The sequence below is a fragment of the Magnolia sinica genome, chromosome 9 (assembly GCF_029962835.1).
Source record: "Magnolia sinica isolate HGM2019 chromosome 9, MsV1, whole genome shotgun sequence".
Taxonomy (NCBI): domain Eukaryota; kingdom Viridiplantae; phylum Streptophyta; class Magnoliopsida; order Magnoliales; family Magnoliaceae; genus Magnolia; species Magnolia sinica.
Window position 1 is genome coordinate 77,064,128 of NC_080581.1, and position 17,237 is coordinate 77,081,364.

Consider the following 17,237-nt stretch of genomic DNA (forward strand, 5'->3'; position numbering starts at 1 on the left):
CGCTTTTCTAATCCAATTCTACATTCAAGAAAAGTAATAAGAACATAAATTATTAAAGGATCCTTGTATTTTTATTTTTTTTTACTAGGATAATTTCTTGAAAGACCCAAAAAAAAAAAAAAAAAACAAATGGAGGAAAGATGAGTCATATAACTTTTTTTAAGTACTACCGTGTCATGATAGTGTTTAAGTCTTTAATTTTTTTCTGATTTCTTTATATATTTTTTTAATTTTTATTTTGAAAAAAAAAAACTTACAATTTACAATTTGTGACTCGATACAATTCAACCCCAATTACGATTTGCAATATGATAACGATTTTGACAACATTAGTTACAAGAGATTAGTTTCTTGTTGGATAATTGTATCCCATCATGACCCTACCTTCTCTTGATTAAAGAGGAGAGGCTCATGTTTTGCATGCTATCTGCACTCCAAAAAAGTGATTTCGATGAATATGATTAGATTGGTGGCTCAATATGCTTTGATTTTTTATTGCTCTAAAAAAATTTGCCCTCATTGAGAATTGAAGCAATTTTCAAGAAAATAGAAATTACACTATTCTTGGTCTGCTTACCCAGGGTTCATCTTGCGGTCTACAGATTGGACCAGGCGGGCCGCAAATGATCCATCAAGATGATGTTTGACTGGGTTGGAGAAGAAGAACCCTTTGTCTGTAACAAAATCAGGTGGGACGTACCTATCAGCAAGATCTATAGTGAACTCCTGCAATCAATTTCATAGTAAAAATGTTTAAGGTGTGAAAGTATGAAGAGTTAGAAAAACTAAGAGTGTGCTTGGTTAAATGCCCCATTAGGTAGAACCTAACTAAAGTGTGCCCTAACTGGAATTGCATACATATATATATGAGGGGGGTTTTTTTTTTTGGATCCCAAAATCACCATCCATTTCCTTCCAGGTAGGACATGAAATGAAGCTGATCGGATTTGGGTAGAAAGCACCCACCCCAATCGTAACAAGAGCACATAACTGCAACATGCCAACATGTCAATCTTTTCCCTTTTTTTCTTTTTCTTTTTTTAATATCATGGAGAAGTAACAGCAAAAACAAAAACAAACAAAAAAAAAAAAAAAAGGCCACAAGTAACACAGACTTAATTTTCTCTCTTTCAAAAATTGAGAGAATAAAAATTTGGACAAGTTGGGGAATATACGCAAATTAGCAATATTACAGCAGGAGCTTCTCTAACCCAACAAGCACCTCTACTTGGAAACTCACATGCCAAATGGGCACTTGAAAGGACATCTGATTCGTGCTTAAGGTTGGCTCCATGGTTTATAAACCTGGCCTCAAAACCACACCACTCAAGCAATCAAGTCACCAAATATGTAATTAAAAAATAATGGGTGGCTCAAGAAATGAAGAAATTTGAAGCAGCCGATAATCAACATATGTTACAGCTGTCTTGATTAATGGACAGACCTCACCATCCCAATGGCAAGGACCTGCTTGTGCATGTCTCAGATGTACTCACACAAGCAAGGTTGGCATGCGTAGACGAGTATATACTCTTAAGAAAAGAAAATTTGCTGGCTTTGAATAATGATGATTCCAGAAAAGGGGCTAGAACCCAAGAAGGAGAAGACAAGCCAACCAATCCAAGAAAACCATTACTGAAATGTTACGTATTATGAACTATCAAGATATTGACCGTCAAATTCTTAAAAGAGGAAAACAGTGAGCCATGCAAAAAAAGAAAAGAGTCCATTCTGGATGCTTGAGGAGAAAGGCAGCCACTCTCTCCTCATTCTCTTCAGGATCAATAGAACAAGTACTGTACACTAGTGTCCCTCCAGGCTTCACTAATCTATAAATGCAATAACGTCAATGTAAAAATCTAGAAGGCACCATTCTTTTGAAGGAACCTTAAAACACTGCAGTATTATGGGATATACATTAGCTTGTTATAATATCTTTGGCAATCTAATATTGTACTGTGTGGTTCTTGGAAAAAACAAAAACAGCTGTCGTGTAAACATAATTTTTCAGAGAAAACCATAAAGTATTTCCTTTTGTAATCCAGATACGTAGAATTGCATTAAAACTAAATGGCCATGTAAAACAAAAACAAAAGCAAGAGCATAAAGAACATTTGCCTAGCATCACAATTTTTATTTTTATTTTAAAAAAGAACCAAACATGTTACGTAGCACAAGGCCTCTAAGAGAAAACTAAGACGAGAAGAAAGGGTTTGAACTCTTACAATGAAGCTGCATCAAGGAGGTCGTCTTGTAAATTTGTCAACTGTTCCAAATCCTCTAATCTCTGGTTCCAACGTAAGTCCGCTCTCTTAAACAACAAATTGAATGGGAAAGGAAGATTTAGTCATTAAGACTTAGGAAAGGCAGAAAATAATCATGTTCATAAAACACCTACCATTACCAATCAAAGCATCTTAGAAGCAACCACATGAACAATTACTGACCCAAAAAGAAATAATATTATAAGTCAATACTATCGGTGATTGCAGCTGTTTGATGATTCAAACCAATATTGGCTATTTTAATTTTTTCCAAATTCCAAAACAATCCCAATTTAATTATCTTTTCAAGAAATATGAACTTGTTTAAGGAATACCTTGGAGAGGACACCCAATCCAGATCAAGGAGCATCCAACAAAACTTTATCAAACTTCTTGGATATCTTTTACTACAAAAATCAAAAGCTTTGTGAATTAGAAACAAAAATTGTACGAGGAAATGATGGCAAAAAGATCCAAAGCACTGCATAAATAACATGCCTCAATAAAAGATTGAATCATCCAGATAGTATTTTATAAAAATAATGAAGAATGTTCCATCACAAATCTGTATAAACTCAAAAAATAATAATAAAAAAATCATATGCTTCCTGGATAAGGGCACCACCGCCAACAGCAAAAATTTTGCCTAAAAATCAATTTAGTAGTTTGCAATTAAGGCTACAGGGAATCACTAGTAATTGTGATATCTGTAACTCGGAACATCTTAAATGTCAGAATTGCCATGATATTAGGACGTGCAAAATCGAAAGATGTGCCAATTGTGCTGCAACAATTTGGTGTGGGGTTCATGGCTATTGAATGTGTTCAATATAAATCTCACAACATTCTCTAATTTATTTGATTATTGCCAACCAAAATTAGACATTTGCTCTATCTTTGTTATATCTATTGAAAAGACATTGAAGCAGTTATTGGGGCAGCAATTGTTCTCTCGATCCCTCATAATAGAAATCAATCTGTATCGAGGTTAGTGGGAGATAGGGGTGGCAACGATTTGGATCAACCATATTTTAGCAAAATGGCATAGAACCAAAAAAAAAAAAAAAAAGAAAAAGAAATGTTCATATCTAATCCGGTCTTGATTGTTAAAGATCCAGTCAAAAAATCAGATACACCAAAATTTTAGAGAATGAAAAGTTCAGGTTTAATACAGTTTAGACTCCCAAAAAAAAAAAAAAAAAAAAGTGAAAAAAGAAGCTAAAGTAAAAAAAAATTGAAAACTTTAAATATGTATGAACAATATTTCTTTTCTGAGACTATAAAGGGTTGGACGCCCCCACCCTAGTCAATATGCATGTTATGAATGAAAGAGATTTCTCTCTTTTTACTTTGAAATTGAGCAAAAAAATAAAATAAATAAATAAAAATAAAATCATCCTATAATTGGATTAGTCGTGCGAAACAATAGGGAGTGATTCCCTAGTTATTTTTTTCACTTCTTCCTTCTCAACAATATCATCTTTTTTTTTTCTTCTCTTCAAGGTATTTCTTCTTCTCCATCTCTACAACCCACCCTCCTTTCTTTTTCTTATTTCTTCTTCTTTAAAACCTTCATTCTTCTTCTTTCCACAACCCCTAATCCATCCAAACCTAGTTCTCAAAATCCTAGTTCTCCAAACCCTAGTTCTCAAAACCCTAGTTATCCAAACCCTAGTTCTCAAAACCTTAAATCCTTAAAATCCCTGACCCTAAATCTCTAAAACCCTAGTTATAATTTCCACCAAAATCCCCTAATTTCGTATAACCAAAAAAAAAAAAAAAAAACCAAAATTTTCAAAATCCCCAAGCTGCAAGTCCTAAAACCCTTAACCCAAAATCCCAACCAGAAACCTCCCAAAACTTCAACCTTAATGTTCCAACCCCAAACGCATTTCCCCCATTCCCTAGCTTTTAAACCGCCGTAATATGTTAAAACTCGCACAAGACAAATGATTTCAATTGAATTCAGATTTAAGCCTATGTTAGGATGAGGTTTTTATCTCCTACAAGCCCTGGTTAATCAGTAATTTATGAAATTCCTATGCTAGGGATTGTTGGATGGGTTGTGTTATCTCCCGGTTGTTGCGTGGGCTGAATGGGTGTCGATCATGTTCAAAGGTGGAAATCTCCTTCCATTTTTGTGCAGGTGCCCCAGCTCTGTTACAGTAGTTGTTGTCCATTTGCTTTTTAGTCTAATGGTATTAGGGCCTTCAATAATATTAACGTTGAGGTAATTTGGTTCGATTCCGGGTTTGCCTGGCTGAGAATGGGGGTGTCAGCCACATTGACGGCATTGGTCTTATTACTCGTGACCTTTGAGTGGCCCGACCTTCTGGCAATCTGAATTTGTTATATCAAGGGCATGTTGGGTAGTAGTGGGGGTCAAAAGCGTGCATTGTTTCTCAACATTCCTGTGGGTTTTTTTAATCAACGATTACCCGAAGGGCAAGGTTTGTTGATGTGGGGTTCTGATCTATGCCAAGCTTCGGCCCTCTTGGTTGTGCTTGCGTCTGATTTGGTTAACACGGGTCCGAGGTGGAGGTACCCATCTGTCTGACGTGGTCTGGTGCAACAGTGTGGTTGTTTGTGTTTTGGCTCATATACTATTGGGTTTGGTTTATGTTCTTTGTGTTACTAGCTGAAGGTTGTCAAGGTTACAGCAGTGAGGTGGATTGCTTTGGAGTGGCCCTATTTTGTGCAGGATTTTAGTATTCAGATCTAAGTGTTGAGCAAGCTATGGTGGCATGACTCGTGTCCTCCTCAAACATCTTTCCCTCTGCTAGATTGGTCTATGGACCCTCTTGTTGCAAGCAGCTTGGATTCTCTCCGTTCCTTTTTTTTTTTTTTTTGGGCCTATTGTTGGATATAGGGTTATCAATGGGCTAGGCTTAGGGTTGGTTTCGGCCCAGATTTTGAACTATTTCGGGCTAGGCTGTCCGGCGGGGCCTATTCAAAATTCTTATTTTGAAATGCCTGAGCTGGGCCATTGACACCCCTAGTTGTATAGGTCTAATAAGGCAATTTTATATGATAGGTGAGGCCCGTTTCTTTTTTGTGGCACTCACCCGAAATTTGTAAGGCCGTTTTTGCGATTTAACACAATAATAGGTGGTGTGCTCCTCCCTTTCTGTAAAAATTAAAGAAATTACAATATAAAAAAAGGTGGAATGTCACTTTGTCTAAATTACTACATTCATTCGTTCTAACAAGCAATTGGCCAGCATCTTCATGAAGGCTTCCAATCGACATAGAATTACTGAATTAAAGATATCTGAAGCAAGGGAGGTTTGTGTGATATCTATCCTATGGCTTGAGGGGAGTGTTTAAAATGTTACATCGACTTCAGTACTCAGGTGAGCAATATCTTTTTATTTAGTTTTGTTTAGGGTTGTGTTCTAAAAAGATGTTAAGAGAGAGAGATGTTAAAGAGAAAACTTTGACATCTTCGCTGAATTTGATGGATGATATGCAAGTACTTAGAAATTGCATGTGTGGTCCAAAAGTAATTCAAATCAAAATTGTTGAAATCATGGGTTCCAGTTTAGTTATATCATGAACCAACAATTACACGTATTTGATTATCTAATTATTGGATTAGTGGACATTTATTGGATGGTTTTAAATGAAAAATATAAAAGGGTCCTATTTCGACTACCAAGTGCCCACTAATCAAAGGCTAACATTGCTCAATCAATCTGATTTTGGAACTGTGACTAGGCAACAATTAATTCCATAGCATCGCAGGTTTAATTTATGTTGATGTAGGCCACGTGTCTAACTTGAGTGCCTGTGTATCTAACCTCCTACTCTTTCAAAGTATCCCATAACTCCCTGATGGTAGAAGCTCTCTTTTCCTTCCCTTTTCTTCTACTTTTCCTTTTTTCTTCTCAACATAGTTTAAATAGATATAAAAGGTCACAAGTTCAAGCATCCCTAATTTTTATAAGTGTGTTGGACCAAGCCACGCTTGCACATAAGAATCTACTCACAAGCAAGCCTAGTCATCTCACTTCTGGTCTAGGGTCAGGGTCAATCCTAGATGTTGGGCCCATTTAGCAAAAGTCAAGCTCGAGATGACCCCTACTCGACCTATTGTCAACCCTTAGTGGGGCCCATTACTCCAATGGATGCACATGAACACACTCTAACACAAAATCAATCTAGTCCACTCATCAAGAAGGTAGATGGATTGTTTTAAATAGCTTCACTATGTAGCATGTAGCATACACTATGTGGCGTAGTTTAGCCTTAATATCATATAGCTCATGAAAATAGCTTAAGTCATGTAACCCATGCAAAATACTAATTTTTCATACGCTACACGCTACATAGCCTATGGTATATGCTACGTAGCTTACATTAAAAGTTATTTTTCACTAAAACATTAAAATCAATTAATGTTTTCAATGATTTATTACATTTTTTTTTGTAATAAAAAAGTAGTCAATTCTCTCAATGATTATAATGCAGGGGCATTTTCACACTGGGCTCGAGTGGGGTCGCTTGTGGGATGTAGGGGCACACTTGGGGTAGGTGGGGCCCACGGGGGAGGTCTCGTATTCGAGATTCCTCACAGGGGGTGATTAATGCACATTTCACACCGGGCTCAAGTGGGGTAGCCTGTGGGATGCGGGGACACACTTGGGGTGGGCGGCCCGTGTGAGGCGGTACCCATGTGATTTAGGGCCCGCGAGAGGGGTTTGGCCGAGGTCCTAACCCATGAGATGTGGGGCCTGGGCTATAAGATAATGGGATTAATTTGCCATACTCTCTAACAGTTTAAGCTTTTAGAGCAAGTGGTTAATTGTCCTGCATTAAATTGGTATCAGAGCGGGAGGTCTCGTGTTCGAGACTCTTCACCGGGGGTGATTAATGAAGAGACATTTTCACACCGGACTCGAGTAGGGTCGCTTGTGGGATGCAGAGGCAGACTCGGGGTGGGTTGGGCTCACGGGAGAGGTCTCATGTTCGAGACTCCTCATCGGGGGTGATTAATGCGCATTTCACACTCGGGGTGGGCGGCCCATGTGTGGCAGTACCCATGTGATTTGGGGCCCACGAGGGGGGTTCGGCCGAGGTCCTAACCCATGAGATGTGGGGCCTGGGCTATAAGATGAAGAGATTAATTCGCCATACTCTAACAATTCGAGCTTTTAGAGCAAGTGGTTAATTGTCCTGCATCAGATTATACTAAAATAATATTTATAACCATATTAAATCAATTAGGTTGCTCTTTCTTTACCTTTAAACTTAATCTTTATTTATTTTCCTATTATTTTACGTTGTCTTTGGTTGCACAAAATGTCATTAAATTTCATCATTAATCAAACTAATTTTAGAAGCAGCTTATAGCTTATGCTACATGCTATATAGCTTAAGCCTCATGTTTCAGAGGGGTGAATACTAGGCTTCACACTAACTATTGCTTAAAACACTGGTCATGCATATATGATAAAATGGGTAGTCAAAAGAAAATTACCGAACACCCATACACAACATGCATGTATAAGTTAACTAGTAGGTAGACCAGGCTGAATTTTCAGCCAATGCATGTTCATGGTAGGCACCACCAGATGAACAGCCCACTGTGTTGGCAAGTGAAAGGTAAAGCCCTCCCTCACACAAGAATCTATTGTAAGTTCAGGAGAAGTTGATACATCCATCGGCGGCATGAGTTGAAAGAGCTTTTTATGCCTTACTAATGCATAAAACGCAGAGAAAGTGAATGTACAAGAATCTAGAAATGTTTGCAAGGATGTTCTGAGAGACATTTATTATAACATACCACGCAGAGAGAGTGAATGCATAAGAATCCAGAAAGGTTTGCAAGGATGTTCTAGCACTGTTTTAAATAGCAGTAGCGTGTTGCATAGCTTTCAACCCTATGTAGCTTGTAGCGTTAATAGTGCAGTGTGTAGTGTATGCTACACGATACTTCTATTTTTAATTTTTAAATAAATATAATAATAAATAGTAAGGAAAAAACAAAATATATATACATGCGCCTAATAAAAATTTTGAAGAATAAGCATTTTCAAAATAATGCACGTCCACCCATACACACACCTCACTAGGCCCCATGTGCGCCACACCATAGAAAACAATGAATATCCACATCCATACACAACCCATAGTGAGCTCCACATGGGCCACACCATAGAAAACAATGCATACCACCCATACAAACACCACCTAAAAAAATGAAATGAAAAAATTGCATGCCAACCCTATCCTACAAATATTGCATGGTAACTGACATTTTGATATTAAAAAATTAAAAAAAAAAAAAAAAAAAAAAAAAATCCAAAATAACTAACAAAACTTCATTCTAAAAGAAAAGGAACTCATTAAGATGCAAGAACATACGTCTTAGTTTTACAAGCTTAAGAAGAGATTTAATCAATCAAAAATATGAAATTTATATTTCGTAGTCGTACAAATGCGGACAGGGGGAAATTTGATTTCTCCTTTGTTTCAGCTCCGACGTTCTTTAAAATAAAGCAAATAGACCTTGCAAGCTCCAATGATGGCCGAAATATCCCCTTCAATGGCCTTCTGGATCGCTAGATTCAAAGAAATGGGGAAGTTACATCGGAGGCAAGGGTTTGAAAGAGGGGTTTTCGAAAAACCCTCTTTTGAACTCTTTTCTTTAAAATTTAAAATTTTAGTTTTTAAGATATCTTGATGGTGTGAATTCAACACACGTTTTAATAATAAAAAAAAGCACCATTGTTTAAAGTTAGAAACAATAAAGTAATTTTGGTATCAATTTTACATTATAAGATTTTTTATAATATGAGTTTGTCACCTTTTCAAATACATAAAACTTTTACATATATATTCATTATTAGAGGCATTATTGTACAATAGTAAGAATTTGGATTACTATAGTAGCCAAAAGCAGAAAGGAAACGTGAATCAAACAATCACAGTGGGGGTAAATTGCATATAATGTATAAGCCTAAAAAGAAGAGAAGTAAAATTGTGGTTTTTCCTGATAGCCATTGCAATGTGCATTCAACATGCTTTTTTAATACGTTGCAGATGTGTTTCCAACCTGGCTATTTAAAGAAAATGAAGCATTTCAGCCACATAACTAAGAATTAGCATGAAAGTGAATGATCTTCTGGTGATGGCATCGCCCTTACATACATATCTACAACAATAAATACCAAATAATAAAAAGGCAGAAAACAAAAAATAGACACATCTCGCCCAAGATAACGCATATAAGTTTAGAATACAAACAATGTACCCATCTTAATATGTAATAGATGATTTAGAACATTGCAAGCATAGTTGGGAGAAAATCGAAAATGTGGATTGTCCTGATGAACTCAAAATTTCCTTTACTTTATTCATTAATTTTCTATGGGTAAAAAACTTACAGAAAAAATAGGAAGGTCAGCATGCACATCAGTGATGACATCATTGACATTGTGTGACTTGGCTGTCTCTTCAAGAATTCTTAAGCGGCCCTTGTTTACGTCAATTGCATACACCATACCTACATCATGACAAGGCATTAGTGAAAGAGCTTTGCTAAGCCCACACACATGTTAAAGGTAGACCATGTACACGTCCGATGTACCAGCATGCAAATAGGAATGAGATACAATCTACCCATCAGAGGGCTACCTCTACATAGATGCCCTGGGCCAAGTATCAGGTCAGTCCACTAGTCAGGCGGGCAATAGTTCACGATACAAATTTATGGCTGATAAAAATTAGGCTGAAGTTTTCTAACCCATCACCTGTTTCTAATATAGTGGTCCACCTGGACCAGATTTATTTTTGGGTAAGGACAACAATCCCATTGCACCCGCTTAATGAAGGGCTTGGATATTATACTTTCTGCCATCCTAGCATGTATGATGGTGTGTAAATGGCATGCCTTGTACACAGGTATGGCTCATAAAGCTATGAGTGAAATGTTCAAATGCTATATTCACATATAGATAAGAATTACAGGATCCAGTGCATCAGGACAGGATTAGTGACCTGATGCAGGCATTCCATACAAGTGAAGCCCACGGTCCCCAGATCTAGATTGCTGACCAGATAAGCCTATGAAATCAAATATTAGGGAAAAAACGAATCGACTCAGTTTCGGTCATGACCAAGTTGATGTGATTTCAGTCCTGAACAAGCAACTACTTTGGATAGTTTTAGCAGGTTTTGGCCCTTCACTCATCCTAGACGGACCAAAAGCAAGAAGACTCGATTTCGACATGGAAGAAGGAATAAAAATTTAAAGCATGGATGGGCCCCATTGTGGATGGTGAATCCAAAAATCATTCGGACCTGACGAGTCTAGATGTCCAATTTGTCACCTTTTTTTATCGGCTGATGTGGCATCATCTTCTTTCTACCGTCAACAGCCATTTAAAATTTATTTTTATTTTTTTTAATTGGGATATTTGAATTTGGGATTTTTGGGGAATGCCAATCAATGGCAGGGCCCTTCCCTTTACATCTACAGTCCTTGACCATTTCATGGGACCTCTTATATGACATGGCACATTAGGAGTTTGGACGTTATACACATCTTAATGCATTGAGAGATTTAGGACTCAATAATTCCTCACCCATCCAATACGGAGGATTGGATTTCATTGAAGATCACCTTGGCCTCTCAAACATGATGCCATGGATAGAGGCTTTCCTCCAGGCGCAGCACAACAATCAACAATGGTCTCTCCAGGTTGTGGATTCACAACAGACACCACCAAACCTGCAATTAAGTCTTGATCCGTTAGGAAATATAGACTTACCAGAAGCCCCAGATCCCAACACAATTGAGCTGAAAGATGAATATAGGAAGTAACTCCTAGATTTTCACTAGGAAAAGTAGACAAAAGTAATCCCAAAGACAATGAACTACAACTTCTAGCAGATTAATCTAATTGACTTAGACATGCAAGGCACTGTAAGAAATGACACTAGCATCTTATGTGGCACCCTAGGCAAACTCAACATGCAGACACATCATTCAACATGGTAACATGATATTATTAATAGCAGAAAAAGGACAGCCAAACAACCACATGTTACTGGTTGATGAAGACTGCATCTGGGCCAAACATCTCCATTGTGGATTTTCTTATGTCCCATGATCAAACCATCCAAAGGCCTAGACTTTTTTGCACATCACACAAGGGTCAACGTTTTTTACCCTAGAAGACTAATCATGATCGCCTGGAGAGTGGGCCACCATTGTGGGTCCCTCATGAAGATTCCTCTAACTGAGTCTCCTAGCTCAAGATTGTCATTAGATTTTCTCCTAGTTTTTACTTATCGAAATAATTGTATAGTCTCACTTGCTATTTCCGTCACTTACGTTGTTTCCCACTTTGGAGGTATCAAGCAATGTTGGAATAACGTGAAATTGGCCCTGTTTGAAAGCTTCTTGAATTAGATAGCTCCCCACTGATTCCAAGATCACATAATTTTAATATTGTTTGAGTTACCGCCAATTTTGTGGACAACATACAACAATGACATGATTTCAGCAGTCCTATTGGGATTTCTTCTTTGCTTGGGTGTTAGATTAAATTACGTTGGTTGTTGTTTTAGATGTTATTTCCTATTGATTGATAGTTTCGTACCTTATTTCTCAATGTATGTTGATATTAAGATGATTTTCTATTGGTTAGAGACTTAAGAGTAGAATATGATTGAATCTTATCAGTTGGAAGTTATGTGGCACATTGAAATTCATGATTAAATGCAACCGTCAATGCAAGAGGGACGGGGTATTGTCTTTTATGTTGTGTTGACGTCATTAATTTCTATAGGCCCCCATGATGTATGTGTTATATCTATGCTGTCTGTTCATTTTATGATAGCATTTTATGGGATGGGTTCAAAAATAAGGCAGATCTGTGATCAAGTGGACCACACCATAAAAAGAGTTGGGATAATGATGCCCACCATTGAAACTTTATTGGGCCCACAATCACATTTATTTGCTATCCGACCTGTTCATAAGGCCACATAGACCTAGAGGAAGGAAAAACTCAATTATCCGATTGATTCAAAATTCCATGTCCCCAAAACACAAATATCCGATTGATTTAAAATTCTATGTCCCCAAAGAAGTTTTTAATGGCAGACATTCAACCTACACTGCTTTCTGTATTGTGGTTTACTTAAGCATTTGATCTGCCTTATTTTTGGGTTATGCCCTAAAATTGTCTCATAAAATGGATGGACGGTCTGGATATGACACATACATCATGATGAGGCCCACAGAACTAGGTCTAGTTAACATACCACTGATCTCAGCGGCGTGTAGCACACCACGCAATCCTTCTTAGCTCCCTATTTAGCTCCAAGGTCTTTTATGGTTGGTTTTCAGCCATTCTGAATTGGATATTTTATATGATTTGGGTCAGTCTATCAAGCCAACCCATCGACTCAGCTGGGCATTGCGTTGAGTCAGGTTTTCTAGTTTCCAAACAATAATTGATGCAGTGTCAATATGCAGATGTGCCAGAGGGGGCCATCATCATACAGGAGCACACTGCCTAAAATGATCTTTTCAGCTGCCTGTGGTTCAATGAAGTCAACCTCTTCACCCCGAGGGATCAGCTAAGCTTTGGCTACGTTGTGTACAAGTTAGGCAGGTCCTTCAAGTTCTTTATGTTTCGTAACTGTGAGTACAATTCGCTGTTCATATTGCACAAGCATACCAGGGAGCATTCATCTGTGGTTGAGTGGGTGAAGTCCTTGGATGAATTTCAAGGGAATGCCACTGGACTGAAAGAGAGTAGGGGGGGTTTAGGCCTTTGGACGCCTTACCCTGGAGACCTGAAATCAGTTGTAATTCCACCTGTTCCAAGGACATCACAAGCAGGCTAATGAAAAAATAAACATGCATTTTTTTCCCCCAAATTTCTTTTAATATCATGTTGGTGTGTTTTAAGCCTTCTCAACCCATCAAGAAGCTCTTGATATTTTGGTTGAGCTTGTTTTTGCTTAAGGTACTGCAAAGTACAGAGATGCTAGGGCTACTTGTGCTTGTGGGCTCTCCTGTCGTCAGGAACATGTGTTGGAGATCTGGTCCAATTGGGCCCCACTATTTACATATCTTGGCTGCCAAAATCAGCTTCATCCAGTTATCAGTTGGCTATCTTTGCCTGTTGAATGTTGACCCTGGGTCAAATCTTTTTACAACCATCCATTTAAAGTGTGGCCTTCCCGATGAGTGTGGCTGGTCTGATTTTTCAGGCGAGGGCAGGGACAGTTGGGGGCCAACCCACAAATTGAATTGCTTGGAACACTACAGGTGCCACCTTGGCACCTGCTCATGCAAGTAGCCCTTGCAGGGCTCTTACAAAAGCTGTTCCACACCTTAAGCATGTTTTAAGATGGATTAGTAATTGAATGACCAAAAAGAATCAAGTCGCTGCGCAATCTTACAAAAATCTCATGAATCATGTGAAATTACACTGGAGGTTTTCTGATGGGAATGAGGGTCCAGTTAAATGTTCAATAGCTATTTCCCCCTCCACTGCAGGTGGGCCATGCTCTAATGGTTTGCCCTCCATTAAATGGGTCAGAACCTGTTGGTTTGGGGTTGTGTTTTAGAACAGCTATGCTCATTCGAATTGATTTCTACTTGATGAAGAATTTATGTGACGACACTATGGGATGCACCTTGAATGAAATGCACATTGTCATCGGTTTACCCACACTATGGGATGCACCTTGAACTCATCCATGCATACATAAAGGTCCATTCACATGCATGCAAAATAAAAAATAAAAAAACACATATATGCATACATTTTTTTATTTTTTTTCCTATTAGAAAACCTATTCTGAATTGTTGTTTGGAAGCAATTCTCTTTTTATTTTTTGTGTTTGGAGGAGTTGTTGATTGTCTACTTGTTGCTTCCAGGAACTGGACTTTCTGACAGCAGTATGCTTTCAGATTTTTGTGACTAGTGTAGCTGTACCTAAACTGTCTTGGAGTGTGGCACCTCTAATGCATTTCTGCTTTCATTTCTGTTGCCTATTTGCTTATGCTTGATGGAACTTGTTATTAGTGTTTTACCTATTTGATCTATTATGTTGCATAGGTTGGTTTTTGGATTTGTAATTCCCTTTCTGTTTTGGTTGTGTAATTTTTTAGGACTTTTTTGGTTGTTATTTGTGTCCTTTTTCTTTTTATTTTATGAAATAAAAGATTGCCAAATGATGTAGCTGTTTTCTGTTGAAAATGGCTAACCATGATGCGGACTGTACAGCAACTATGTTTGCTCTATGGGGATAAACATTGGTGTCTGATGGCTCTCTTTTTTTCTTTGATGGTTAGATCTCTTACATTTATTTGATGGGGTGATCTTGATTGCTGCTGGTTTCTAGTTGTCCATTTATGGTCTTCTTCAATGGGCAGTTTCCTAAACTTTTGATAGTTTTTTTTTTTTTTTCCTGGATAGACTTGGTGGGTAAAGGCGATCCTAACCACTGGATTATGTCCTGAGAATGCCATAAATGGTTCAGATTTAATGGAAAAGGGCTAGAGATCCGAATAGCTACATGTTCAATATTTCCTAGATCTGATATTCTAAAGAACAGCAGCCATGTTCAATCATTCATCCTCAAATTATGTTTGCACTACATTATGTAATACTTCGGAAGAAGCATGGATTTTTATTGGTCATTAATGATGTAAGTGTGGCTTCCAATTCCAATTAGAGTTGCATGATTGTGCCATACAAAATAGTGATTGATCTGATGCACTGGCATTTACCTGGAGTTTCTTCAGGCCCATGGGACACTAGTTTTTGGCAAGCATGGTGGAAAGACTTTTGGCATTTGCACAACAGCCCCTTCTGCACAGGTATGTATTTGCTATTATGTTTATGTTTCCAACTGTCTATAAAGAATGGAAATGCTTCCTTAACTCTTGTTAATATGAAAATGCCATGTTTTCCTTTGTTTCTGATGTTATGGGATGAAATAGTCTAGTATGTTTCCCCAATAAATTCAATTTATATTGTTTTCAATTGACATCTGTCTGCCTAGTATCATTGGTAGTCAGGTGGTCTGGGATCTGGCATTTAAAAGAGATCTTGCAGATGATGAATTTGATGAAATGCACTAATAGTCTACATTCAATGGAGAAAAAGATTTGGTAGTTAGGATCTTGTTGGTGGGCATCAGATCAATGGCACGGATGAACTAGTAATGAGCCCTAAATTTACAGATTAGGAACCAAACAGGGAAGTTTCATGTTGGTGACAAACATGGAACTCGGCATCTAAAAAATGATATTTAAAATCCTGCCAAAGTATAATTATATTAGTAAATAAAAATTTACTAAAATACCTTTAAAATAGTAAGTCCCTGTTTGGTAGAAACCTAAAAATGAGCTCATCTCATGTTAGTGCTGATTGACATGTTGGATTTTATATAAGTTTTCCTCCAACTTTTTAATAAACTCAGATGTTTGTTGTTTATTGTCTTACAATGTCTACAAAATGCAGGTTAATCTGTCTACCGGTCAAATGGTGGATTTGATAACTTGATGCTTGCCAAACACAGCCAATAGGCACAATCAGTGGAAGGGACTGTTTGGTAGGTTGGATTGGGAAGGAAACTTCCCAACCTCAATCACAGACCCTCAGCCCATGGGTAAGGTTGGCATGTGCTTTCACCTATGCCTGGTGTTTACTATCCCCCATATAGAATGGGATTCATCCTATGCCTGGCAACTCCTCTCCATTCTTGACATTTGGTGGGTTTTAGTAGGGAAAGCATGAACATACCCTGATTTTCCAACAGATGAGCAATCCCAATCATGATCCCTTGTTTTTAGAAATGGCCATTTTATGCATGCAATCTTGAAATTACAAAAAAAATAATAATAATAATAATAATAAATAAATAAATAAAATCTGGTTCTTTTACAAAAATTAGAAAGTAGAAACTCATACTCATGAGTCTCAAAAATATTATTAAATGTTTTGAAAGAATGTTTCAATCCTAAAGCATATTCTTACATTGCAAAAGTATCACATATCTTTTGTTAATGTTAGCTATTTTACTGAGCTACTGTACTCATTTATCTTGGATTCAGGCTGCCTTTGCATTTGGCAATATCTTCATGCAGTTTAGTGGTTTTGGTCATTTGGCAAAGAGCTTGGTGTTTTTGGCTTTAACGTTTAAATCTGTTTGCTTAATTTTAGGTGCCCATGCTTCATTTTCAGGTATTGCAGTCTCCAATATGGATGTTCTGCTTTTGATTGCTTTACCTCTTGTTTGATTTGGATTTTGGTCCAAAAGGTACCCAATGGACCCAACCTGATCTTAATGCTTTCCTAATGATGATATTGAAGAAATTGAAGATTATAGACTTGGGAAGGTATAATGTATTTATTTGGTAGTGCATAATAGCTAGTGACATAAGCTAGGGATGGCAATACATTGGTCAGGGCTTGGGCTCCTAAACTTGGCTCAAGGACCCATTGGCCTGGTTCAATCATCAAGTGGGCCATGGTTATACAAAAGGAATGAATGATTTAAAGATACTTGAAATTGATCTGTCTGATCATCAGTGAAAGTCAGTGGGCCATGCCAAATACTATTTTAGGTCCCACTATTATAATCCTACAAAAGGAAAATATTGCTGCTGATGGCTTGCTATAAGAGGCATGTGCATGTTAGCTTTCCTTTTCAGGTGGTTGTCTTTTCCAAGGTGGAGTGTGTTTGTTTTATTTTTTGAGTTGATAAATTTCTTTTTCACTTATAGGAAACTGTCGCATCTCATTTGGATAGCATTGATCAGAGAAGAATGAATCCTTTGCAATCTATCATCTATTGGGTTATACACATCACTACAAAAAATTGACTTTTGTTGAATGGCTTTAATTATTATCTTTTGAATCATAAACTAATGTCTATCAGTTGTGTGGCCCATTGTCTAATCTTCAGCAAATGAATTAGCTGTGATCATCTGCAGTA

At 37.5% G+C, this 17,237-nt stretch overlaps 1 protein-coding gene and 1 pseudogene across 1 annotated transcript in view; both read right to left on the reverse strand.

The window, feature by feature from the left end:
• Positions 1 to 456: 456 nt before the first annotated feature.
• Positions 457 to 17,237, reverse strand: part of LOC131255749 (uncharacterized) — a 44,782-nt gene continuing 28,001 nt past the window's right edge. The window contains exon 7 of the mRNA XM_058256555.1: positions 457 to 726. The gene's annotated coding sequence lies outside the window, so the exon portion shown is untranslated. The remainder of the gene's footprint in view (positions 727 to 17,237) is intronic.
• Positions 1,382 to 17,237, reverse strand: part of LOC131255176 (uncharacterized) — a 164,432-nt pseudogene continuing 148,576 nt past the window's right edge.